General features: G+C 37.9%; 1 long non-coding RNA gene across 1 annotated transcript; it reads right to left on the bottom strand.

Annotated features, from left to right (window-relative positions):
* Window positions 1-221: 221 nt before the first annotated feature.
* Window positions 222-15,152, bottom strand: LOC148214629 (uncharacterized). Its single transcript, XR_015797735.1, has 3 exons — window positions 15,026-15,152; window positions 3,314-4,867; window positions 222-438 (listed from the first exon to the last, which is right to left on the bottom strand). It is a non-coding gene; the product is annotated as an uncharacterized LOC148214629 (long non-coding RNA).
* Between the last annotated feature and the right edge of the window lie 11,460 nt (window positions 15,153-26,612).

Below are 26,612 nucleotides of genomic sequence, written 5' to 3'. Positions count from 1 at the left end.
TGCTTGCTTGCTTTCTAGCTTCCCCTCTGCTCTCTGTCTCATAAGTGCACACATGAACACTGCAGTTCAGTTTCAAAGAAAAGGAGAAGCCAGTGGACAGTGTTCAAAGCACTGAAGCAAAGTACATCCAAATCATACTTTTACAACTTGCCAGTTATGTACCTGATGAAATGCCTGGAACCAGGATGAAAGGGCTTTAACAAATTGGTTAGCAGACGACATCTACAACCTCATTTATTTACAGGCTTACATATTCTTTCAGCAATACAAGTTTATCAGATTAAAAAAAAATCCTTGTCTGTATTACAGATTTGGGTTGCATCCTGGGCCTTGTGCTCCATTATTTCAGCTCACCTGAAGTTTTCTTTCCTTTCCTTTTTTCTTTTTTAATCAGAGGCTGCTTTTTGCTGTGAGTGGATGTTGAGACAATTCCTCTGTCTGCAAAAATATTACAGATCTATCAAGGTTGACAATTTTAATATCAGAGTTCAATTTTAACAGCTTAAACTGTGGAAATTTTAGCTCAGTTATACAGCCCTTATATTTGACATACATTTTTGGCTATCATTCCATTATTAGAAAACCCGCATATTTCTGATGTATTATTAAGTCTTCACATGAGAAAATGATAATTAAACATCATTATAATGGGCAAGCCAGTTTCAGATTTGTAGTTCCATATAAATAGAACTACCAGAGCTTATCTAGGTGAAGCAGAAAATTCAAGTGGCAACCCAATTTTTTCCATTCATCATCAAAATGATTATCAATCAACAAATACAACAAGCACCTCCCTCCTCTTTACAGGCTAGTTTTCTATCTGCTTATTGAAATAATCTTCAGTAAGATTATTCCCTCTTGCTAGTCTAAACAGGTACAATTCAGATAGAGAATTAATAATACCTTTTTGAGTGCTAAACTAGAAAAGGTGAAAATCTAGACTTAGCCTTGACATGTGCATAGGAAGCTAACAATTTCTCTTGCTCATTATTATTAATTACTTCTCCTTCTTTCTACTCATAAATGTGATGCTATTTTTAAATTCTTTGTGGTTTCCAAGGGGAATTCATCAGTGGAAGGATAAGCACAATTTCCATAGGATGAATGTATAGTCACCATGGATGGTGATGCTAGGGGAGTGAGTATCATAAATACATTGAACTTCCTCTTCCCATATTTCATTGTTACATTTCAGACCTTTAGGACCAAATTCTATAGTAACATCTCTTCACCATCTACTGATGCAAAAACTTCTTTGATTTCAAGAGACAATTGGATTGAATTATGAGGAAGCAGCTAACTTTTATTATTTATTTTGTTAGGTATTTTAATTAACCTGATCTATTTTAGCTTAACTTAGTAATTTATGTATGCCAGCTATCGTAAAAGGCCTGGATCTGTAGCATCCATTTTCATGTGTGAAATAAAGAATGAGTGGAAATTTTGTGAAATGGCTGAAACAAGGTCAGGACAAGACAGAAAACATCTTAGGAAGAACCTGAACATTAGCTAAAAATAACAAAAACAAAGTAAAATCTGCACAAACACTATAGTAAAATACTATGGAAAGCCATGTCAATGGAGCTGGAGCTAACACAATGAAAACAGCTAAATATTAGCCCTGTGAGAAACTAGTGTCACATTGTGAGCAAAGACACATTGTGGGGAAGATAGTTCTTGTAACAAAGTTGTGCTTCAGACGCCATAGACCCTTATGCCCAGGGGAGTGCTCTCAAAGCAAAAGAACACATGAAGAAAAAATGGAACCATTGAAAAGTAACAGAGCCCACATGGATGCTGCACGACTGCAGTGACAACTTCCCAGGTTAGAAAACATATCAAAGGCAGCTCCCAGATAGAGCATTATCAGCTGACCAATCCAAGAAAGAACATCATTGCAGCATGTGTGCTACCATGTTCTGGCTTTTTGGTCAGTGAAGCTACATTAAACTGACCACATAGTTGTATGCTTGTGTAAGTATCAGTAGGAAATAGAATAAAATGTTGTATTTTTCTGTCTGTAACAATAAAACAGTGTCTCATGTTTCTTAGAAACAGCCTTCTCTAAGAATTCTACAGAAGACATTTGATCACCGTGCTTTGTGATTGGAATAAATGAATTAAATAAAGTTGTTTGAACTAACATCAATTCAATCAATTAAATAAAGCCTATTAAATAAATACTGTTTTGAGCTTCCTCCTGTGCTCATAACGATACTTGTATTTGCCCTTGCTTCTCAGCACTCAGAGCAAGTTTTTATTATGAGCTAGGTTGTGACATAATGACTTGCCAAAGGCCATCTAAAGAGTTTCATAGCTGATCAGGGGTCTTCTCGGGCCAAGTCTATTACTCTAAATAGATGCTTAGGCAAGCGGATTACTGGATGCTTTGAATCAGCTCTAGATGAACTGTTGCACCTCCAAAGAGTAATCATGGATCATCTCTTTGGGAAAGATCCCAGAAAAGAGAGACCAGCATTCACAATCCCCTTAGATTATCCCCCAGCTGAACTATTTCTATTCCATCCCTGATCATCAGCAGAACTGTAGAAAAAATCCTCATATCTGTTTTGTAGTGTGTATATGCTATTATCCAGATACTACCTTTATACCTTGGATATAAATATCTAATTTTTTATAGTAAAGTAAAGGTTAGGTATTTACTGGAAATATCTTCCAGAACAGAATGTTGTCCTATTCCAGCAGAACTCTTGCTATATTATTACAAAAGCTAAGTATATCTCGGGGGGGTGGGGGGGCACTATTTTACTCCTGTTCTTGTGGGTGACTGTATTAGCCTTTTAGAGTCCAGTCCATTATTCATGGAGGTGTCTAAAAAAAATTCATCATGATAGGACAAAGAAAAAGATACTTTTTTTTTAATTTTCCATCATTAAGATCTACTCCCTGGAGTTTATTGTGAAAGACATAACAGTACTAGAGGGACCAACATGTTTTCAGCTGCAGAACCCAGTAAAGCTTAATGACTTTCCACACAAGAATCAACTTTTAGTTACCTGAAACTTTCTTATTTCAACTGTCTAATTTGGAGGAAGGGAGTGTCATATTGAATTGCTGCTATTGTTAAAACTGAGATTCTGAAATTACTCTACTTTGCTACAGTTTTAAATTTATAAAGATAAAGCCTCTCTTAAATTGAGTTCAATTCCAAATAACTATAGAGACACATTGATCCATGTTTGCCATTGCTTCTTCTGGGGCATTTTTCTGATTTCCCAATCTATTCTACAACATTAAAATACATAATGTGTAAAAAAAAAAAAAAAAACAACTTGAGGATATTTATACTCACATATTTTGGAGATTCTGCTTTCTTTGAAATAGGACAGCTTGGTATTCCATACTTGAACATTTTATTTGTGGTATAAATTTCACAAGGGTAGGAGAAGCCATTTTCTGATTAATTCCCCATACTGCAGGTTTGTCCCTTATCCATTCCAAATTGTGTCAGAAAACAAGGTAGCCATCTTCATCTTTGATGAGAATAAATATTCTGCAGTACAGCTGAGGAGCTCTGAATTCCTGAACAAATTTCTGCTACAGCATTAGTGTTATATTTAAACATTTGTTTCATGTCCTAAATATATGAATAGTTCCACTAATATGCAATAAATAAATAACTCGAAGTATAATTTAAACTCAGTGGCAATTTATTGTATTTACGGAAACAAGGTGACCATTAGGCCTTTTCTTCATGGTAAACAAACATTTTCAGGTTTTATTTATGTAATTTGATTGTATTTTGAAGCATATTGCTTTTAAAACACCCATATTCTGCCATTGTTGCAAAGGCATTTACCTGGAAATATGTCATATTGGAAAGTAATACCATGCCATGCGGTTGTAGCATAATAGAAGTAATTCATAGCACATTATCTCCTGTTCACTGTGCACAATAGTCACACATAATAAGTAGAGATGGATACTGGGTTTTGCCTGTTTTGGGACCAGTCTCTAGAAGCCTACTTTTGTTTCTTTGTCCCCTAAGTTTATTCTCAGCCAGCAGCCAAGCAAACAATGTATTTGGTAAGAAAACAGTATTTAGCTCAGAGCTGTCCTGTCTCCAAATCTTGGATAGGACCTACAAAATAATTTAATATTGCATACAAAAGTGGGGATTTAATATTGCTTATGGATGTGGAAACATCATGTTGCTTTGCTTATTATGTATGCTAGGGGTACTGATGGGGAACATTACTGCATCATTTCAATTCTTTTCAGTTCTTGTAGTTGGAAATGGTGGAGAGTTTTTAGTCATTCTATTATGTTTTCCTGTTCTAATTGGCAGCTGAATAAAGGAGTGTATTAAGGTCTTATCTGTATTTCTCCTGTTCATGCTACAGATTTAACTTTTGGGGAATGGATATGAAATTAGGCTAGAGGATCTACAGAAACTGGGAATTTCTTTGTATGCCCACAGGTGCACAGTCTGGAATAAATAGGTATTGTCTGGGTAGTTCTACATAAAATTGTATTTTTCTAAAGGCAAATAATATAAAGAATCCTGAACAGAGGTGAGCTGTCCTTATTATATGCGGTCCCAAACATTTGTCAAAATTAGGTCTCTCGCCACTCTTTGAATGAAGCTGTGGTATTACTGAAAGTTCATTTTTGCCCAACACCATCAGTCATTAGGCAGAGATATAAATATCATGAGTGATCCCAGTAACCTGATGAAGGCATTGTTACCCACATCACAACGTTATGGCTGTTCTCTGAGCATTGCAAGGCTGGAGATTTCTTAGATGTCAGGATAAGGGATTGCCTTGTAGGTTGAATCCAGGATAAGGGATTTGAAGGATGTCTCCTTTTGTCATAGCTCATGAGACAGCAATCTTGAACATGTCTGAAACAAAAGAATTAACTTCTAGTGTTAAAACAGACCATCCTATATTGTATTCTGTGTGATTACAGTACATGAAAACTGATCTTGCAGAAACCTGCTTGGGTGTGCAATATGGTTCTTTCAAGGGAATACTTTGACTTGTTACTGTAGAAGAGAAACATGAAAACTTAGTTGAAAAGAACTGGGTGTCATCCCTAGGAATCAGCATCCAAAAAACTCATACTATTTCTTCAGACCCACCTGCAGAAGTCATTAACAGATTTCTTTTATGTGGCAAACTGATATAAAAGAAATCTGATATCCTTCCATTTGAATTACAATTTGCTTAAAACCAGGAATGTGTCTTTTGCTCTATTTTAAAAAATCGAAGAAGAGCTTTTCAATCATATTAAACATGAGATTATTGAATCAGTCACAAAGACCCAATGGGCCACCCCAATGAAGGCAGAGTTAAAGCCCAATGGCAAGGTTTGTCTCTGTGAGGATTGTAAGTGTATCCCGAATAAGGCATTTAAGCCACGCCTTTATCCAATACGTGTTGTCAAACAACTGCTCTTGCTGGAGTTTAAGTTTTACAAAGCTTAATCTGGCCCAACATATTGACAACTGGTCATCGATGTTGCAACAAGTGAGATACTCAAACTATGAATCATCTAGGGTTTTTGTTTGTTTGCTTGTTTTTAATGGGGTAAACATATCCAATCTGTAATTGTTATAGCCCCTGATACATTCTGACAATTCACGGAAAACCTTTCTGAAATTCTAGAAACAGCTCCCTATTTTGATGGTGTCTACTCTATGCAGCCTTGGAGGTGAACATGGCAATGTGGTTAGGAAGTTTTGCTTTGCTCTAATAAACCATGTCTTCATGTCAAAAAAGTAATGTGATATTGAAAATGCGTTCTCCATCACATTTTTGTGGAAACTGCATTTATGCTGGTAGTATGTAGCCATCCAAGACAGGATATATGCAATTCATAAATTGAATTTAGAGGTTTGCCCATCAAGGATATCAATTATGTGGGAAATGCATTTTAATTTTAGAAGGGAGGCATCAAATTATCTTGGTCAACATTATGCAGCATATCCTGGAACTCTTTGTAATAAGGTGTTGGGAAGACATTCTGTGTGATTGGGTTCAACTCAGATTTTCAATAATGAGTAAAGGAATGTGGCTCCTGCTAGGCTATACAGTATAACCCTCTAAGAGCATCTAGCTTCCATCGGGAATTCACCAAGAAGCTTTGATGAAGAATTCACACAGATTTCAGAGGGCCATTACAGAACAAATATTTCCTCATTGTGGTAGACTCTTATTCAAAATGGCTTGAAATCATTTTAATAGCTTCATAAAAATCCCTGGCTACAATCACTGCATTGCTTAAATTATTTGCAACTTAAGGGGTGTCCGATAGTGTTAGCTCAGATAACGATTGTGCATTTATTTCAACTGAATTTGAAGACCGTGTGAAAAGGAACATTATCTAAGCTGCCAGTGTAGCACATTACAGGCTCCAATCTAATGGCCAAGCTGAGAGTGAATGGAAGATGTGTTTTGTCTCTTATGAAGAAAAAATGATGCTATGCAGCTCTATGATGATCTGCTTCAGGCACAACTTTCCTCCTTATCTCAGACTGAGAGTGTTTACTAATCATTAGCTAGAGGAAAAAGATTCAGCAAAGACAAACAGAAATAGAAGAGGAATCAAGCTTTGGAAGCTTCCTACCATTAGCTCTAAAAAGGGTTTGTTCCAGCAGCAATATTTGGGAGTTATCTGCATTAGCATTATATTAGAAGGCATTCTGAGGCACATCAGGCTATACAGAATGTAATTGTTATAGAACCAATGAAGAAAAACCTGGCACAAGCTTTAAAGGAACTGGAAGAACAAGTCCTCTGGGTGAATCATGATAAATATGAGTTTTTCAATGAAGGTTTTCAATACAATCCTCTGATGTATTGAAAATAGTAGAGATAGAGCTGTATTGTGGGCACAGAATATTACCATAACTGTTTGCTTCGTTTGGTAATTGTGTTGCACTCCCTGAGCCAAATGCTGTGGGACCAAGCAGAATGGGAATAGACTGTGCAACATGTGAGGGCTTTCCAAAAGGCAAAGAGGCTTATCACATCAGCACAAACATTATATTACAGTCACTGAAATTTCATTGGCATGTGATGTGAAATCTGCACAGGGGCTTTGGCTACCACAGATGGCCCCTGCAAATTCAGAGATGCTCTTCCTGACAGTAGCTGTCCTCACCAGGATGACTCAGCTCAGCAACACTTTGTGAAGTGCTAGCTTCAGTACTTCTTACCCTCAAGTTCCCTCCCAATGCCAAGAGATTAAGGGCAGAAAATCTCCTCACCCTTATTAGCACACTGGCTGCCAGTAATTCCATCTAACAAAATTTATTGATAAGGGAGCAAGATTGCATACTTCTGGGGCTTATAAAACAAGGCAATGCCAGGTTGATGTGTTAGAATACATAGCATAACTGTAAAACCATGCGCAGAAAAGTGTGATTAAAAGCAGGGGAAAACATAGTAAGGATCCCTTCCCTGCTCATTACTTTACCATTCCGGTAACTGCCGCCCACACCCAGCTATTTCTCTCTCAGCTGCGCCCTGAGTATGGAAACAGGACCAAGTGGGAAAATGTGTTTGCTGCAAGCACTTGAGTGGCAAAATTGTTGGGTGGAGGAATGGAAGAGTAAGCATCTATTTTATTCCTGTAACTACTGTTCCCTTTTCCTTGCTGCTACTCCCTGCTCCTATAACGTTAAGCAGCATGAATCATGCTCTAAAAAAATGATGCTCTGCTGTCAGGTTTCATCAGACCCCTTATCTTTTCAGACAAAAGGAAGTTATGGAAACAAACAGAATAAAGGGTGGAAATGATGAGACCAATGACAATCCCTGGTTTTTGTATATACTGCACCAGCCTCTGCTGAATATTATTCTGATATATGTAGGATGTGGATGATTTTAGTGAAGCAATTAATCAAGCAATGACTACACTCATGTGTTCAATTATAGTCTTTATGGTTGATTAATCTTTAGAAGATGCATTATTATTGCTTGTGGGATTCTTTTTTAGAATTCCTTTGCTCTGAGGACAAAGAGCAGTGTGCAACACTGCAGAGGAAGATTTTAACAAACTTGTACACTTGGAAGATGTGATTAAGGAAGGGACTTAGAGAGCCATTATTTTTCAGTGTCAGAACTATTGATTTGTTTACCAAAGCTGAAAAGTATAATGAACAGTCACTAAATATATACTTTTACACAACAGCATCAACTTGTCTTATCTGTCTGTCAGATCTATCTATCTATCTAAAGTTGTATATATATTTATATTCCAAAGCCCTCCCCCCCCCAAAAAAGTCCTGAAATTCTCTTATAGTCAGGGTGAAGAGGCCATCTTCCTTGTCTATCCACAGCAAGTCTAGAACCTGCAATGTGAGACACTAATTCTCAAAGTTTAACATGCAAGATATCTCATTCAGGGCTGATAGAAGACCTCTTGCTACCCAAGTCGAAGCTGTAAATGGTCCCCTCTAGGCATTCTGTGTCATTTCCTGGAGATGAGGGGGCAACACCGGGTCTAGTAAATCAAGGTGGAATGAAGGAAACAAGTGCATCCCTATGTAATACAGAAGCAGCAACCACATGCTACAATCAGGTGTTAGTTATTAGTGAGGTAGGGAGCTATAGCAGTAGGAACAAAAGTGAGAGGGCCTGGCACTGTTGCTGTGTTACTGTAAATGCATGAAGAGCTGTCAGCAAAAGAATTGGCATGTGGGAATGACTGGATTGTGGCAGAGTTAGAGCCTCTGTAGGAAAGAGAAGCCCTAAGCACAAGTGTCAAGAAGGAAAGCATGCAAAGAGAAGGGATGTGATAAACTGGTTGTTTTTGTTTTTTTTGTCTGCGCTCAGTCATTACTGACCCTGCAGTGACTGCTTGGATGAGTCCTTGCAGTTTTCAAGGCAATTGTTTCGGAAGTGGTTTGCCAGAGCCTCCTTCCTAGAGCAGAGCCCAGCTGGCGAGCGCAGGAGGCGGGGTTTCCGTTGCTTCGCGCCCTTTTCGGGTGAGCGCGTTTTCACGCTTACCGGCAACTGCTCCCGACTCCCGTGCAAGCGCCGCCATTTTTCCTCTCACCGGAGTGAGAGTACCCATTTATCTACTCACGTGAGTTTTCAAACTGTTGGGTTGACAGGAACTGGGGAGGAAACAGGAGCTCACCCCGTTTAGTGCGAAGGCTGGACTCGAACCGCCGAAGCGTCAGCCATTTCTGGCTGGCAACTTTCAGCGTCATTAAGCCACTGCGCCACCGCATCCCCCCAGCCACTGCACCACCACGTCCCCCCAATAAACTGGTAGCAACCTCACAAAAATTAAAATCCAAAATGTGTTGTCTATTCCACTGGCATCTACTTAAATCAGCCTCCTGTACTTCAGTGATCTTGCAGACAGTTATCTTTCTCTTTTAATCTCATTTTCCTCCTTCTGGTTTATTTATATTTTCTATCCCAAATGACCTCTCAGAATGCAGTTTAATATGGGCAGATTCCTTTCTCGCCTGGGTTGTCACATGGATATTGAGGCAATAGCTGTGATGAACCTGGCAAGCATACATGTCTGCTCAACACTTCTTCTTCTCCAGTTTAAACTAGCTTGGAGCAACTGGTTACAAAGCTTTAAAGGCCACTAATAAATATTAGGATAATCTGTCATCACAGGACATTTCCCCGCTATTGAATTAAAGTGTTATCCACTGTTCTTGAGCTAGTGCAAAACAGTGCAGACATAAAATGTTCTGCCCCCTTGCCAATCTCCATCCTGCTCCTGTTGTGTCTGTCCTGAAGCACTGCTGACTGGTGTTTTCCTTGATATACTACAGGCAAGATGACTGTGTTCTCCTCTGGCTTTGTTGCTGTTCCCCTTCAACATGTCATCACCCAGGAGAGGAATTATCTATCAATCAGGAACCTGTGTTAGGAAAGGCCTGGCCTTCTCTAACCTCATTTAGCTGCTCCCCCACTTTATTCTGGCATCTCCCAAATTAACATAATGTGGAAAAAATATATATATATGAGAAGACAACATGGCAGTGTCTCCTTCCTTTGAAATGAAGGAAGGAGACACTGTGTCGCACTGAAGGCCAGAAAGCACCTTCAGAACTACTTGCTGTTCTTTTTTATTCAAACATTTAGGACACATAGAAACCAGTGCAGGTGTATTATTCTATTGTTTATTTTCTGAAGTAAAAGCTGTACTCATTCATACATCCAGGCATATCTACCCAATTCAAAGTCTTAATTTCAGAACTGAGTGGGATGCCCATTATGTGTACATTTTGTATAATGGCTCAGTCCTCATACGCTTTTATACTTTCCAACAAGGATTAACTAGTTCTGTCAAAGTGTCTCCAATCCCATCTTTACACTTTTCCACCATTGCACCGTGCACTTCACATGGGAACTATCTGTTCTGAGAACCATATCTGGTTGTATCTTTTTAAAACTCTTTTCCGCATGCCCAGTTCAGTTCAGTTCACTTCATTTATTTATTTCAGTGTTTGACTGCAAAACACTTAAAATGAATCCAGTAATTTTGTATCTGTAATGCTAGGCATTAATAGCCTTAAATTGTTTACCATAAATTATCTATAAAATAAACTGTTAAAAACTAAATCTATAAAAACTACAAGAATGTTATTCTAAAATTTATATGTTATTATAAGTTTTATACTATAGCATAATAAGGCCAAAACCTATAAAATTAAGAGCTATAAATGAATAAATCTGTAATGGTAAGATGCCATAACATTTTCTAGAACTAACTTAAGTAATTTATAATAATCTTTCCCTAGCTCCAGCCTTCACCCTGAACAAATCCTTATGCCTTTTTTTGATGTGCTGTGTTTCTCATCTTTTATACATATGACTAACCAAACACATGGCATAAAACTATATGTTAATACATAATGGCATTTTATAATAATTGGCATTATTTATTTATTTTACAACATTTATTTACCACCCAAATCAAACTGGCTCAGAAACAGACTATCTCAGAACAATTTTAAAATAACTAGAGTAATTGATCACTATAATGATTGCATAATAAATAATAGATGAATACCCAAAAAGTCCAAAGGCCTGTTAAAACAAAATCATTTTAAGGGCTTTCCTTAAAAAGTCAGGGTTAGTTGCTTCTCCAAGTACAGCATGTTCCTTAACATGGGAGCTACTGCCAATAAACTCTGCCTTCTAGTCCAGACTCAACTTCACATCATACTTGGTAAGGCTCTTCTGGTACATCTCAATGTTACACAGTAATATAGCTTTACAGGTGATAGCAAGAATTGAGTCTGGAAGCCTTTTGACAGCCAGTTCACTGACCTTGATAGAAATAATGTTGCAGTAATGGTTCTCCCCATTTAGCCATCTGGCTGCCCCATTTTGCACCAGTTGCATCTTGCAAGCAATCTTCAAAGACACCTCAATGTAAAGTGTGTTGCAGTAACCCAGCTGTATGACGATCAGGGCATGAGTCACTATCCCCAAGGCATCTTCATCCAGGTGGGGTTGTAGTTGGACCTCAGCTAAAACTAGCAAGGTCTACCCTGGCCAGAACCTCCATCTTCTGAATGCAGCCACACATCCATTGTGTAACCACTTAAAACAGCCAAAAGGGGCATGGACCTAGCTCATAGGAGGTAGAGCTCATACTATAGGGAACCCTGTCTACTTCCTCAGGTTCTACAAGCTCAAAAGAATTCCAAACTGAGAAGGATTGATGTGAGACAGAATTGCTCACCAGACTGTCATGAAAATCTTCAAGAACCCTCTGGAAATCTACCTGGTCCTTCATGCACCTGGGGCAGATAATTGTAATGGTCCTCTGCTGTTACAGAACCACCATTTCCCTTGCCTTCAGATTGCCAACAGTCTGCAATTTGATCAGGAAGTAGCAGCAGAGTGGGGGAGTGATTGAACATAACAGATGTATATGTGTGTGTATATGTATGTATGTATATATATATATGAGGAACAACAAGGCTGCTATGTTTAAAAATAAATATTCCTATTTGTACGATTTCAGAAAACTGTTAAATGGAATTGTGCAAATATTCCCATTCTTATTTTCCAGATAAAATGGTGGTTCTCTGCTCTCATCATCTTCATCTTGTTGGAAATCTTGAGAGAAACTGAGTTAAAGAAGGGAGCTGTGGAGGTGATAGTATGAAAAGAACTCAGGGAGGAAATTCTTGATTGACAAGGGTAGCACTGGAAAAGATGTGGCCATGATTGCGGTTGGCTAGTGACACATGTCAAGAACGCCCCCTGCCAAAGCCAGAAGGGAGAGCGGGCAGCCGTACCATGCATGGGGTTGCCACCTCCCCCATGCTAAGTTGGTACACTGCCAAAGTTGCAGTGGGTATTCCTGACATGTATCAGTGGTCTAGAAGAGCTGGCATTGAAAAGATGTATTTCCTCTGCTTCTCTATTTTTCCAGCCACCTATTGGTTACCAAAAACACAGTTTCTGAATTGGATCGAAGAGTGGAGAAGTCTGCCCTCACAGAAGACTAGGGAAGGGTTGAGGATGCTGTATGTTCATATCTTCAGCAAAGAGTTAGTGGGGTATCTTTGCAGCAGAACAAGTAGGATGTATGGGAAAGCCCTAAGTAATTTTATTCCAAATATCAAACTTCTTTGGTGTTACAACAAATATCTCTGCTTGTCTGAACCAGTGCCTCCCAACTACATTGAGTTGCAAGTATCACTCTCCTGCCAACATCTAGAGAGTATCAGGTAGAAGTCTGAAATGTATGAACAATTATTCTCTAGTTTGCTAGTCAAGCTTAGAGGTACTATACCAGTTTTTCTGTAATCAACAAAGCAGAACAGAAAGCTGTTCTTATATTTGCTGAAAAGATTCAGTTGTAAAACCTACATTACTTAGCCAATAGTTGTCTTACAAAATATTCACAATTTGCCCAGAATAATATATTCATATTTCTAGTAAGTTAAGATTTTTCTTTTAGGAACTGTTAACTGTCTTAGAAAGTTAGTAACTTCAAATTCACTTAACTCTTACTGTTGTTAAAGTATTCTGCAAGAATAAGAAATGTGGCAAAGCTTAAGCTAGACATGTGATAAAGGACACACTGGGACATATAACTTATTGGCAATGTATCACTACAGGTAGTCCTCACTTAATGACTGCCCTGTTTAGCAACCATTCAAAGTTACAACAGTGCTGAAAAAGTAACTTTATGACTGGTCCTCACACTTAGAACTGTTGCAGCATCCCTGCAGTCACGTGATTGAAATTTGGGTGTTTTGCAACTGGCAGACATTTATGACCATCACAGTGTTCCCATGGTCATGTGATCACCATTTGTGGACTTCACAGCTTGCTTCTGAAAAGCAGAGTCAATGGAGAAGATGGTAGTAAAATTGCAAGTCATGGTCATGTGATGTCTCACTTAACCACTGTGGGTGATTTGCTTAACAACTGTAGCAGAAGTGAAGTTGTAAATCTGTCATGGTCATGTGATTTCTTGCTTAACTACCACATCGCTTAGTGATGGAGTGCTGGTCCCAGTTGTGGTCGTTAAGCGAGGAGTACCTGTGATATAAAAAGCAACTGCAATCTATTCTTATGGAGAGAATATTTTGACAATCAAAACCTGTAACTCAAGAATAGATGCTGCCATTATGCCTTGCTTGTAAAGATCTTGTAAGATTGGAGTCCAATGACTGCAATTGCAAATTGGCTGGGGAGTATTGGGTGGGGTGTCTTTTTTCTTCCTTTTTATTGTATGCTGGTTTTACTATTACAATGGGTTTTTTATTGTTTTGTGAGCCACCCAGAGTTGTGATACATAAGATGGGCAACCATACAACTTTTAAATAAAAATAAATCTTTAAATAAAAATCTTGAGTTAAGCAACTGTCCATTGTCATTAATCTGAGCCACATATAGATAGGCATTACTTGATAACTGGAGCATCCACTGATATTTCAATATGTATGTAAGCCAATGTATCATCTGAATCACAATAGCTCCAATACGTTTAACACAAAGAGAGAGAGAGATTTCAAAGCACAAGGTGGCTGAAAACGTAAGTCCAAGTAACTTCTATGCGAGGCCAAAGATTTTTAGTGGTGCCAATCTACACATTCCACAACTTAAGAACCTGCCTTGCATCATCTATCTCAATATTATTTCCCATGACTGGCAGTGCTTTTCAAATATAGGAATTTCCCAGCTCTCCTTATATTTGCCAGCTAGTTTCTGCATGCAAAACATGCACTCCCCCATTGAGCTATGAGTGTCCCAATTCAGCTGTGAGCCGTAAAGTGTTTAATCAAACAATAGAGCAGGCCTGTAGGAACCTAAGCTAGGCAATTTATTGGTGTTATCCATCAGAGCAGCTCCAAATTTGTTTGGGGATGGAACGAGGGTCAGATAGAATGTGATTATAAAGTTAAAATAACTTTGTTAACACCAACTGAGAAAATAATGTTTCATGAACATGAGAGAAAAAAATATTTTGTTATTAACATTCTGTAATTCTAAATATATACATGTACCTTCATTCCTTCCAAGTTGGGAGTGCAGATCATTGCCTATTTTTCCTTCTAAGCATGATCCTGAAGTGGAATTGGTTGGCCTATTTTAAAACTCTGGAGAAACCAGTGCTGTAAAGTCATAAACTTACAAGCCTTGTCATTCCAAAGAGCCTTAAATTTACACACAGTAATTGTATTTCACTTGATAGAATCATTCATGTCCTTAAAATTAATTGCCCAGTAAAGCACTTTCAGGATCAAGGCCAAAGATACATTTTCTAATAAGCCCCAGATGATAGCATAGCTATACCTGCAAACTGCTCTCACCTTTCATGACACTGTCATAACATGATTAGCTGACTTCTGCATTGTCATTGACACAACATTATGAAACAACCCATTTTCATTAAATGATTAGTCAAGATTCTCTATAGAGTACTGGAGAACTGGCCAAAGTCACAGGTATACAATTAAATCTGAAGAATTTGACTTAGCATCAGATACAATAGGCTGGTTCCCAAAGCACACTTAACCCAATCAATCAGTTACCCAGTCAGATATTCTTACCAATGTTTCTGGCATCACACATCAACACTAACTGGGGCAGAAAAATCACCATTTGAAAAATTGACTTCACATCCAGTTTTTCCTGGAAGAGCTAGCAAGACGGCATAATATCACTGCCCCCTTCCCCATTGGCCAGGAAAGCAGCATTAGGAGTAGCTTGGCATCTGCAGTGGGCAGCATTTGGGAGCTGTGTTCTGTGATGCCCATTGTTGGCAGTGAGTTCTGTAGTGGAGATTGTTTGTTCAACCTTCTTTATCTCTTACTCTTTTTTTAGAAGGCTAAATTTGCCAAACAGTTCACCTGATTGGATTTAGTTGTTCTTATGACCTAATTGACTGAGTGCAATTAGTTAATGCTGGGTTTCTTTAGAGTTAATTGACTGGGTCAATTGACCCTTTTTGGTGTTTGCACAAAATGTTTAACCTTCCAATGCCTCAGTTAAGTATGCTGTGGGAACAGGACCAATATAGCCTGAGGTGCATGTTGCCCTTCCTAGTGTATCTTCATTCCTTTAAAGGTATTAAAGGAAAAATAGCCAGGCTTTCATATATAGCCATAGTGAGGGAGATAATAGCAATAGCAGCAATAGCAGAAGAGTCCACGCAAGCTGGCAGACACTATGGGACTAGTATATCCACGCAGGGCAATGTTATATTAGAATGTGTTACACAAATCTGTGCAATGGAGAACTTCCAGATTTTTTTGATCTGCTCTTTCATTGCTGGGTCTTCAAAGGGAATATTAGATAAACTATAGGAAAGAATATAAATCACTAAAGGGTTTTACTATACATGTTATTTAATTATTTAATTTATATGGCTGCCCAGCTCAATTCCAACTCTGCGTGGCATATAATAAACAAAAAAAAAATAAGCAAACAATAAATCAATTACAGTTAGAATCACAACAGCAGCAATTAAGAGGCAATAAGGAACACAAATTTACCTTACACCGCTTCAAGTGGGAGCTCCCATCACCCTAGTCCCAATGCTCAATATTAACTGAACTAAATTTCCATTTACCTGTGTGTCCCAGATCCAGACAGCAAAGAATAGGTAAGTAAACTGCATTCACGGCTTGTATGTGAAACAGATGGACCTCCTCTTCTTCAACCAATGTACAGACTAGAACGTAACTGTCCACCAGTTGTTGTAATTTTCTGAATGTGATGATGGGTTTCTGGCAATTTAATCTTACCAAAGAATAATCTTACCAAAGACAATTAAATATCTATTTTGAAAAGAAATGCATGTTTAACTATGAGCTGTTGTAAATGGGTTTCCTTCAATTTACAATTTTATTCACAAGGGACAAGCAGTAAACACATTCTGCCAATATTGGTATATGGGTGTGCATGTGTTGGAATGTTGTTTTGAACTGAAGTGAACATCAATTGAGTCATTAATGAGCACTCTTTGCATACAGTCATTCATCCAACTGTGAATCTACACAACAGTGGCATCATTTAGTCCACAATGTTATGTTTTATTAAGGAGGGTATCACAAGGGTTTGCTGAGGTCCAGGTACACTATCTCTACGTCATTTCCCTGATAATTAAGCTAGTAACTCTATCAAAGGAGATAAAATTAGCCTGGGATGATTTGCTTGTGACAAACCCATTCTGGCTCCTGTTAATTGTAGCATACCAATCCAAGTGTTCACAAACATGTTGTTTGATCATATGTTCAAAGACCTTGCCCAGTATAGAGATCAAGCTGACAGATCTATAGTTTTCCAGGTCTTCCTGCTTTCTATTTTTAAAGGGACAGGTGACTTCTGTTCTCTTTCAGTCTTCTGGGATCTCACCCATCCTCCACAAGTTCTCAGAGATTACTGACAGTGGTTCTACAATCACTTCCTCTGCTTTGTTCAATACCCTGCGATGTAATCCATCTGGTTCTGGAAACTTAAATTATTTTAAATTAAATAGGTTTTCTTTTTACCCTATCCTTGACTCTCCTAAACTGCAGTTCCCAATGGCATAATGATGACCAGTTAGGTTTCATTTCTGGCCAAAGAATGATTACAACTGCTCCCTTTATCATATTCTCAAATAATTTAAAATTTATTTTTCCATTTTAAAAGTTAATAATTTGGGAGTGGGAGTGGGGGGTGGAAGGGTAGTTTTCCCTTCTGGTAAATACAGGATTACCCAAGTAGCTTCAGTATTGTTATACAGTAGTGTTGTCCAAACTTGGCCACTTTAAGATGAGTGGACTTCAACTCCCAGAATTCCCCAGTCAGCATGGATGGCTGGGGAATTCTGGGAGTTGAAGTCCACTCATTTTAAAGTGGCCAAGTTTGGACAACACTGTTATACAGCTTACAACCATATGGAGCATCTCCAACGACATATAAGAATTTCCAGGAAAGGGTGATTATGTGCAGTCAGATATGGTGTTTTCTCTCTCTCTCTCTGCAATGTAATTAAATGCTGTTTTTGTTTGTTTCTTTCTCTCTGCCCCCCCACCTTCCTCTCTCATTTTTTTAAGAACTCAGCATGTTCTTGTGGGAAGGAGAACTAAGCATTTCATACTGGAACTTTTTCAACATACTGTACATGTTTTGAGATGACAATAACCATATGAAACAAGCCTTATGCCCACAATTTTAATTTTAATCACAGCATGCTTGTTGTCTATAAATATATTTATTACAGTTACATTAAAAAACTTTTTTCATAATTCATGTCTACATACAATCAAGATTTTCAGTAATGTGAACAAATCTGAATTAAAGAAAGTTATCATTGCTTTTGAGTTTTTTTCTTATTTTACCTTGATATTTGTATGGCAGTGTCACAGTCTAAGAATATAAGTAGCTCTACTTATATGCACCATGTTCCTTATCAGTAATGGGTAACACACATGCTCCACCTACTGGGCTAATCTTGAAATATGATTTATTTAAATACTGCCCATTCCATAACTTCTGGCAGTTTACAAATTTCCATGAAATATATAAAAACAATTCAAATATATAATTAAACAAAATTATAGTATACAATCATCAATCTATTGTGGCATCTGTAGGATAATAAAGAGCTCCACAGAAAAATTCCAAGTTAAACCAGCATCCTAAAGACCATCAAAATGGGTGCCATTTGAATTTCTGGTAAACTCTAATTAATAAGAAAGGAGCAGAGACAGAAAAGCATTGTCTCTTGGCTCCCTAACCTCAAATCTCATGTACAAGGGAGGTCCCACTACCCCAAGTGGGATCAGCTCTACCAAAAGGAGATGACCCTGGAGGTACTTGGATACTTAGCTATAAAGGTCCTTATTGGTAAAAAATAGCATTTTGTATTGTATCTGGAAGCCTACTAGAAGTGAATGCACTACCACAAAACTAGTGCTATATGGTTAAGGCAGCTCTTACCCACCAATAACTGGACCACTTCATCTTGGGCCAACTGTAGCTTTTTGAGGTTTTCAAGGCTGTCATAAGAGGAGCACATAGCAGTAGTAAATCCTAGAGGTGCTAAGGGCATGAGCTATTGTTACCAGGGCTTTCTGCTCCAGGAAGGGCTGAAACTGGTTCAGCAATGGCTCTCCAGCCACTGTCTCTACCTGCTTATCTAGTGGTACCTGCAAGACTAGGAGATCCCCCAAGTTGCAGACCTGCTCTTTCAGAACCAGCCTGTCCAGTATTACAGCTGGAGCTTTTAAAGAGTTAGGTGGTTTCTGGACAAACAGCACAAATTCAACTTCAGCTTATTCTTTCCCCTATTACTCCAAGACCAGAGAAATATCTCAAGGACCACAGAAAGTAAGCCCAAGAATACCTGTTCCCAGAGAACAAATATGGGAGAAAATAATTGCTATTGATTGACTTCCCAAGATTAGGACTATATGACTGACCACTATAAGAAACATGATACTGGATTTTTGTCTGATCCAGGAAGGAAGGAAGGAAGGACAGATGGACAGGCAGAAATTTATAGAAGATGGCCACCCAAAATCAAACATCCACCAACCTCAGTAGTAAATCACCAAAGGCCCACTAAAACAGAATTATTTTGATGGTACTTCAGAAAATCAGCACAGAGCAGATGCCTGATGCATCTCTGGAAGAAGGATGTTCCAAAGGGTGGGGGGAGAGGGGACATTACAAAGGAGGATTGTCTTTGGGTCCATGTCCTTTTGATCTCTCATGGGGATGAGACTCTAAGCACAGAATGCACAGGGCAGACAGATTCCACTTGGATGAGTCAGTACCACCTGGAGTCAAGCCATATATAGGGTTGTATAGTTGATAACCAACATTTTAAATTGGGCTTGGAAACTAATAGAAAGTCCATGCAGTGACTAGAGAGTGAATATCACACAACAATATCGACTCTCAACCACTAACATTCTCGCTGCTGCATTTTGCACCAGCTGCAGTTTCTGGGTCATCTTCAAAGTTAGTCCCATGTGGAGCGTATTATAGTAGCAGAGATATGTGGTAATGAAGACTGTCACCAGGACCTCACAATGCCTATACAGTTGCAACTATTCTTCCATTTGCTTCACCTACTAAATGCCTAGCCAAATTACAGACAGATGTATATGCCTATTATGTTTAGGTTTTGGTGCAGATTGTTTTCCACTGAAAATTATATATAGCCTAGGAAGCCCATCTGTCTTACTTTACAGAGGAACATACTTTGTTTGGATACATCCTCCATCAGAACTGCTCTCCTATCGAGGTTCAGTTTAAACGTTAAAAAAAAAATTACAAGGACCTCAAAGATGACCTTCAGCAGTAAGTACCTGGGTAGCACTCTGAACAGGCACTCAGCACTTGGTCATAGTCTTCTCCTATTATGTTGACATATATTTTCAATCAGTTAAAATACTATATTTTTAATCAGGTTAAGGTCATAGATCCATAATCAAGTAACAGAGCTTTTTCTAGTTTGCAATAACATATGATGTATTTCATAAATATGAATACTTGGCTATTCTGCCATGCACACATGTATGTACACAAATACTGTAGTTCCCTTGAGTAGACAGCATAGCATTCTTATTAGTTTTCTCTTTTTCAGGAATTCCATCCCACATCACAGCCAGGACCATCCATATAAAATAAATTACATTATTTTGGCTTCCTTATAATTTTACAGATGTTACTCTCAGATCTGTTTCACATGAAATAAAATGTGGTTGGCAGCTCTGATTTCAGCAGTTGATCTGTCTGTAGTCAAGAATGTCTCTTTATTTTGACTCTGCTCTTTGTATTTACAGAACCCCAAACAACTTTCTAATTTTTAATTACAGTGGAAGAAGCCTGTTTATCAGCCTCTGATTATGCTTTGTCTTGAGAAAGCAAAGAGCTTATAGCCTTTCTATGCAGAGCAATCCCTGTGTTGAATGCTTTATCTTGACCTCTGGTAGACTTAGCATGTAGTCTCTACACTTCCTAATTTTGAATTTCCAGTGGTACATACAGGGTTTCACTCATTGCCAAGCAAGACAAATACTTGATGATGAAAATTTGAAGTGACAATTACTTTCAGCTCAGGAGGATTCTAGGAAGTCAAGCAGTGAGCTTAAAAGACACAATAAAAAATGAGGAAACATTCACCAAAGAAAATATTGTAGGCCACTAAACTGAAAAAAAAAAGTTGCTGTCATAACCTGAAAATGCTAATAGTTAAACCCACTCTGGGATGTAAACTGTGCACTGTTTGCTGCTGTAGAAGAATGGTAACTTTAAATTATTAAGTTATAGAAGTTAGTTCTTTAAAGTAACATCTCTGTGTCCATAAATGTTTCTCCAGCTATGACTGCAAAATTGTGTTTATTCAGCCTACCAGTCAAAGTAAATATTGTTCACCAGCTACAAGATCACTGAAGCTTATGAAAATCAAATAGCACCACATCTACTCCATAAATTATAAACAAAAACAACCTGATAATGGAAAATTGAACGTGGTTCAAGAAAGTTTTCTGTTGGCATTCAGGACAAAAGAAGAAGTTAATCCACATGCACGTACATCCACACATAACCTCCATATAAATAGAGTTAAAGGTATGATCTTCTAAACTAGTAGTTCAGCATCTAGAGTCAAGAAAGCCAGAGGATAAAACCAAACATATTTTATAACTTTGTAGGTAATTTAAGCATGACAGGAAAATAGTGTAAGATAATGTGCATCAAGAGCTACAACTTTGCATATTTCTATTTGAATGTACAAAGGTTGCTTAAAGGTAGGCTCTGCCTGGCAAGCTAAATAATAAGAATGCTATTGGATTATTTAGATTCCATCAGTTCTTCTTAAAGATGCACAATCAGTAGCATCAGAGCAAATGAGACCTCTATCCCTCACCATCTACTGCCATAAAATTGTAATTCTTAACGAGCAGGGATTACATTAAAAACAGTATTTATATTAACAGTCCTGAATTTTAACTTAATTTAAACTTAGTTTATGGCCTGCCCAACTCTTTGTCCCGGTCCTGTCTACTTTTTAGTGTGCATGGATACGCTACCCAAAAAAAGTTGACAAAAGTAGTGGTGTACCTCTGTTCTTACCTATCAAGGTTAGGGTTAATTAGAGATGATCATGTGTAGCCATTGGAATTGTTTCATTTTCTCTGAATCTCCTCTGCCTTTACATTTTACATTCATGATGTATCTATCAATTTCCTTAGCTCTTCCCAAAATCTCTTCCCCAAACTTTTACCACTGTTTACCTATCTACCCATCTTAGAGGATTCAGTTTCTTTCATCCTCAAATTAACTACTTTAATCCTTCTTGCCTTGCACCAACTTTACTGCAAACCCCTGGATTGTAACAAAATTAAAGTACATTAATTCCATTTGCTCCCATTTATAACTCACCATTACTGTATGTATCCACTCTTCTTTTCTGAATCAAAACTTAACTTCTTGCACCCAGGAACTCATGTGTGTTTTTGTGTTAATTTATTTTTCTCCAAAAAATAATGTTGCAGCCCAATGGTAATTGGAGTCAGGTAATTACTGTGTCCTGCAAAATGCATGCCAACCTACCAAGTTTTGTAAAGATTATTAAAATAATCTGCAGAAATACTTGGGAGAGCAGAGAAAGCACAATATAAATCCTAACAATTGTTATTAATATGAGATTGTTAGTGCTACTGATTGGCAAATATTAATGCATCAGCATCAATGATAAATATAAGGACTCATAGACACGAAGACACTGCCATTTTGAAATGAAACTTTGTGGTACAAAGGCCAGTGAGACTGCTGGTGTTGAATATTTATAGACCACCTGAAGAAATTTTGTAATATATTTCATTCCCCCCATGATAATTCTGAAATGTAGGTTGCTATTATCCCCAGATCAGAATTGAGGAGGTTAATGAATGTTGCTTTCTGAAAGACTATGAATTATGAAGCTGGAACTGGCCTCAGATGTCCCAGACCTCAGTTGAATTGTGCATCAATCCAGCACTTTTGCAGATTGTACATTTGAAATCTAAAATTAATAAACCAAGCTTCACATTTGGATTAAAGTGGCACATAAGCCTAAGTAATTTAATTAATTAATTAATTAGACTGGCAGTACATTATTCCTAGTACCTGACTTTCCTGTGTAATGTTAAGTGTACAAATTCCCAGCGACAGGAAAGCTGAAGTGCTTAAACAGTTTTTCATACAGAAACTCACAGGCTGAATCCTTGACATCTTTAAGGATCAGAATATTGAAACAGTGTAACAGCAACATACAAGAATTGAATAGAGCACATTTACAGTTTCTGTGCCTAGTATAGATGAAAAATAATGTAACTTAGCTATATACCTCAAAAGAAAAACTTTCGGAAGATAAGTGTGCCTTAACTAGCAGAAGTTGGAGGCACTATTATTAGGCAAAGATGAGTTGGGAATTGGAAAAAAAGAAAGATTGCCAAAGCTTTCAGTTGGCTACACTCCAGTGAACTCCAGTCAGCAGGGACTGACAACTGCTGAATATCTTTTTTTTTATAATAAATTTATTACAGTTTTTAAAAGGAACAATAAAAACTAACAAAAACTAATATTATGAGAAAGAAGAAGAAAAAGAAAATTGAAGAAAAGAATAGTAAGGATCAAAAGTATAAAAAAGAAAAGAAAATGAGAGAAACAACAAAAGAAAAAATGAATTGACTTCCAATCCTCCTTGCAACAAATATACATCAAACTCTTATTCTAAATTTAAAATAAACTGCTGAATATCCATCAAAATACTTGAAAAGATAGTCTACTCTTAGCCAAATGCTCACATCACAGAACAATCTCCTGCCATGTGCTCATTAAGAATTAGTTTACCTTTATCTTACAGATGAAGGAAATGTATTGCAGCTTGTATAAGTAAATCCTAAAGATCCTCTTTGATTATCCCCCCGAACAAACAATTGCACATTTATCTCACATTTATTGCAGTACAAGTAGTCCCCGGGTTAAGAACGCCCAGGTTACAGATGACACATAGTTAAGAATGGAGCCTACTCAGGAGCAAAATTTGAGTTAAGTACACAATGGTTTGAGTTCACTACACAATACTACTTATACAGTATAATACAATAATACTGTTCCTACTTGACTTAAAGACAGACCTTGGGAACAGAACTCGTTCTTAAACTGGGGACTATCTGTAATGATAATTTACTGCCCCCACCCAAAAAAAGGGAGACAATAGGATTCCCAAATGGCATTTTCCTTATTATTTAAGCATATTTTCACCCTATTATAATTACTACTCTTAACCAGGGATATCTCATTAATATAGGACTATCAATAGGAGCTAAACTCTTACCTTTAATATATTAATCCAGCATAGATGATAATTAGTACACTATAGAAAATTTGCTACAGTACACTTTCAGACAGCTGTAGAACAGTCTAGCTAAGTAAGGCTCTGAGCTTATTTATCTCATGTAAGGGAAAAGAGCATCAAGAATTTCAGCTCCTCTTTGGTGAAGTTGCTTGAATCAGAGAAATGTAACAGCATTTTAACCTCCTTTCCTAATCACTTCAACAAGCATATAACATGAGTCAATCAGCAGGTTTCCCAGATATATTCAAAGAAACTGAATCACATTGAACAGCTAACAATAACTGTCATCAAATAAATCTGAATGACCCAGCAAGTTAATAAAGGGGGTATAAAACATAGCCATGTATTTATATAAAATGGGCATACAATAATATATGCATTGTATTTTCAACTGCCCCTTTGTCACAAGGACAGAGTCTTAAAAAGTAAGGGATCTTCCTCACTTTTCTTCAATGACTGCTGTTAGAAGTTTGTTAAAACATGCTGGGGTTAGTGGATATTTGGTTTAAATATCTTTCTGGTCTAGAAAAGGGAGACCAGCTACTTAAAAATAAAAATTTGTAGAGAGGGCTGACAAATCTATTTGCCTTTTTACATTTGAAGGTTTGACGTTACTTGCTTATAGCCCATCATCAAGAATATGTTCTATCATCAAGGAAATTCATAATTCTATAATTTTCAATAAATTAATCTTCTCCAAGTCAATACAGAGTTATCAGCCAGGATGAAGGGATATAGGCTTGCAGGAAAAAACAGACGTTTCAACCAGAATGAAACTATACATACTCATATTCTAGTTTTCACTCTAATCACACTAGCTTCATGACAAAGAGCCTACTTGGAGACTAGCCCTTAGAAATTTAGTTGCACTCTCTCTAATGGGCCAAAAGAGCTATATAGGCCTAAACAGGCATGAAATAAGAGTGTATGCAAATTTTCTTGCAAATACTTGAAGAGTGGCTAGTATAAATAATGCCCTTCTATAGTAATAGAGAGGTATAGTAAGAAATGTAAGGTTCACTGCATTTGGCACTGGAAATAACCCTCGTGAGACACAGACTCAAACGAAAGCTAGTTTACTCAGGCATAATGTGTAGCGGTTACAGACAAAGCCAGGATTGTCTTGGCACGGTTTCTTACAGTGTTTTATAGGGGTCCCTCCTTGACCTGTAGTACCTCTGGGTTCCGCCCCTGCCCTTGCCCCAGGTCACCCCTCTGCTTGTTGTAATCTCCCTCCCCTCTCCTTAATAGCAGATTCAGTCAGGTTTCATGGTCCTCATGATTGTTACCTTTTGTCCGTGTTGTTGGTGTGCTTGTGGGGCTTTTCTCATGCGGATGAAATGGGGTTTCTTAAGTCGTGTTCCAACTGGTCGCTGATTGCCTCCGGATCACTGTATTCCTGAAGCATTGTAATCAGCGTTGCCCGGGGCATCTGGGGAGCCACCTGCAGTACAATGTTGCCGGTTTCAATTTACTCTCGGTGATGTGTTAATTGCCACCACCTGCTGGCAATTAGCTTGCGGTTTGCCTTGTTTCCCTTCCCTGACTGCCTATGCCTGAGATGGTGAAATTGGCTAGTGGTGGTGAAACTGAACAGTGGCGCTGGCTGTACTAGGCTGAATCTGACAAGAAGGAGCCAGTTTGATCTAGTGGTTAAGGCACCAGGCTAGAAACCAGGAGACCAGGAGTTCTAGTCCTGTCTTTGGCACAAAGCCATGTGGGTGACCTTGGGCCAGTCACTCTTTTTCAGTTCTAGGAAGGAGGCAAGGGCAAACCACTTCTGAAAAAACTTGCCAAGAAAACTTTAGGGACTTGTCCAGGCAGTAGCCAGGAGTCAACACTGACTTGAAGGCACATGCACACAAACACACACACACACAAAGAAAGATTTCAGGACTAATGCTGATTTTGGGGTATTTTGAACAATATAATACTGATAGGCACTATGCTTACTGGAAAAGTGAAACACTACTTCCAAATAAGATATAAACCTGTTCAATCGGATGTTCGTTCAACTGCCAAGCATAGACTCTAGGGCATTTGGCAAATACAAGAATCTTAATTTTTGGAATAACTTATCTTCAGCACTTCCTCCTTATAATACCCAATCAACATGCACAAAGCTAATTGTAAACCGGTTGATATGTGTGATAGCAATACTACTTATGACATGAGAGTTTTCCATGTGAACGGGAATCCTGCTTTTATGGCACTTTTCAATTTTCAGGAGAGACTGTCCATTTAAAATTCAACTCATGGGAACTGCTGAAAAGCAATATCAGTATCACATCAACAGAGTCCTTCTTCCCCTTGAGGCCTGAAAAAGACAGTTATTATCTAATGCTTTAAAAACCAAGAGTTATTTCATCCAAAAACCACAGTGAGATAACATGATTTTTCCACCCTTTGGTTCTACATTGTCACATCTGGGGAGATCACATGTTAAGGAATCTACGTGACATAGGCTGGGCATGTAGCAAGGGAAAAGAGAAAGGAGAAAAATAAGGTTTTGAAGTGATATTTTAACTCCAATATATAATTAAGAAGGGAGCATACAGTGCCAGGGAAGGGAACAAGATTTTTTTTCAACTGGCATTCTGTCCGCAATTATTTCAGAAAACTCATGGAGTAACATTAGAGTATGGGAGCAGAATTCAATGCAGGACATGTTGAAGGCTTTGAGTATAAGTTACAAAGAGTTATACAAGTAGAATTTAGGGATAACTAAAATTTCTACTTGAAGGGAAGCCTGCAGTTGAATAGATGAAAAATGGGAAAGTAGAGGGGTTTGATTA

The sequence above is a fragment of the Python bivittatus genome, unplaced genomic scaffold (genome assembly GCF_059951505.1).
Source record: "Python bivittatus isolate LINGU-HERP-01145 unplaced genomic scaffold, Pbiv_v1 ctg000610_np1212, whole genome shotgun sequence".
In the NCBI taxonomy this organism is placed as follows: domain Eukaryota; kingdom Metazoa; phylum Chordata; class Lepidosauria; order Squamata; family Pythonidae; genus Python; species Python bivittatus.
Note: the sequence above shows the minus strand (reverse complement) of the source record. Positions and strands in the feature narration are given on the sequence as shown.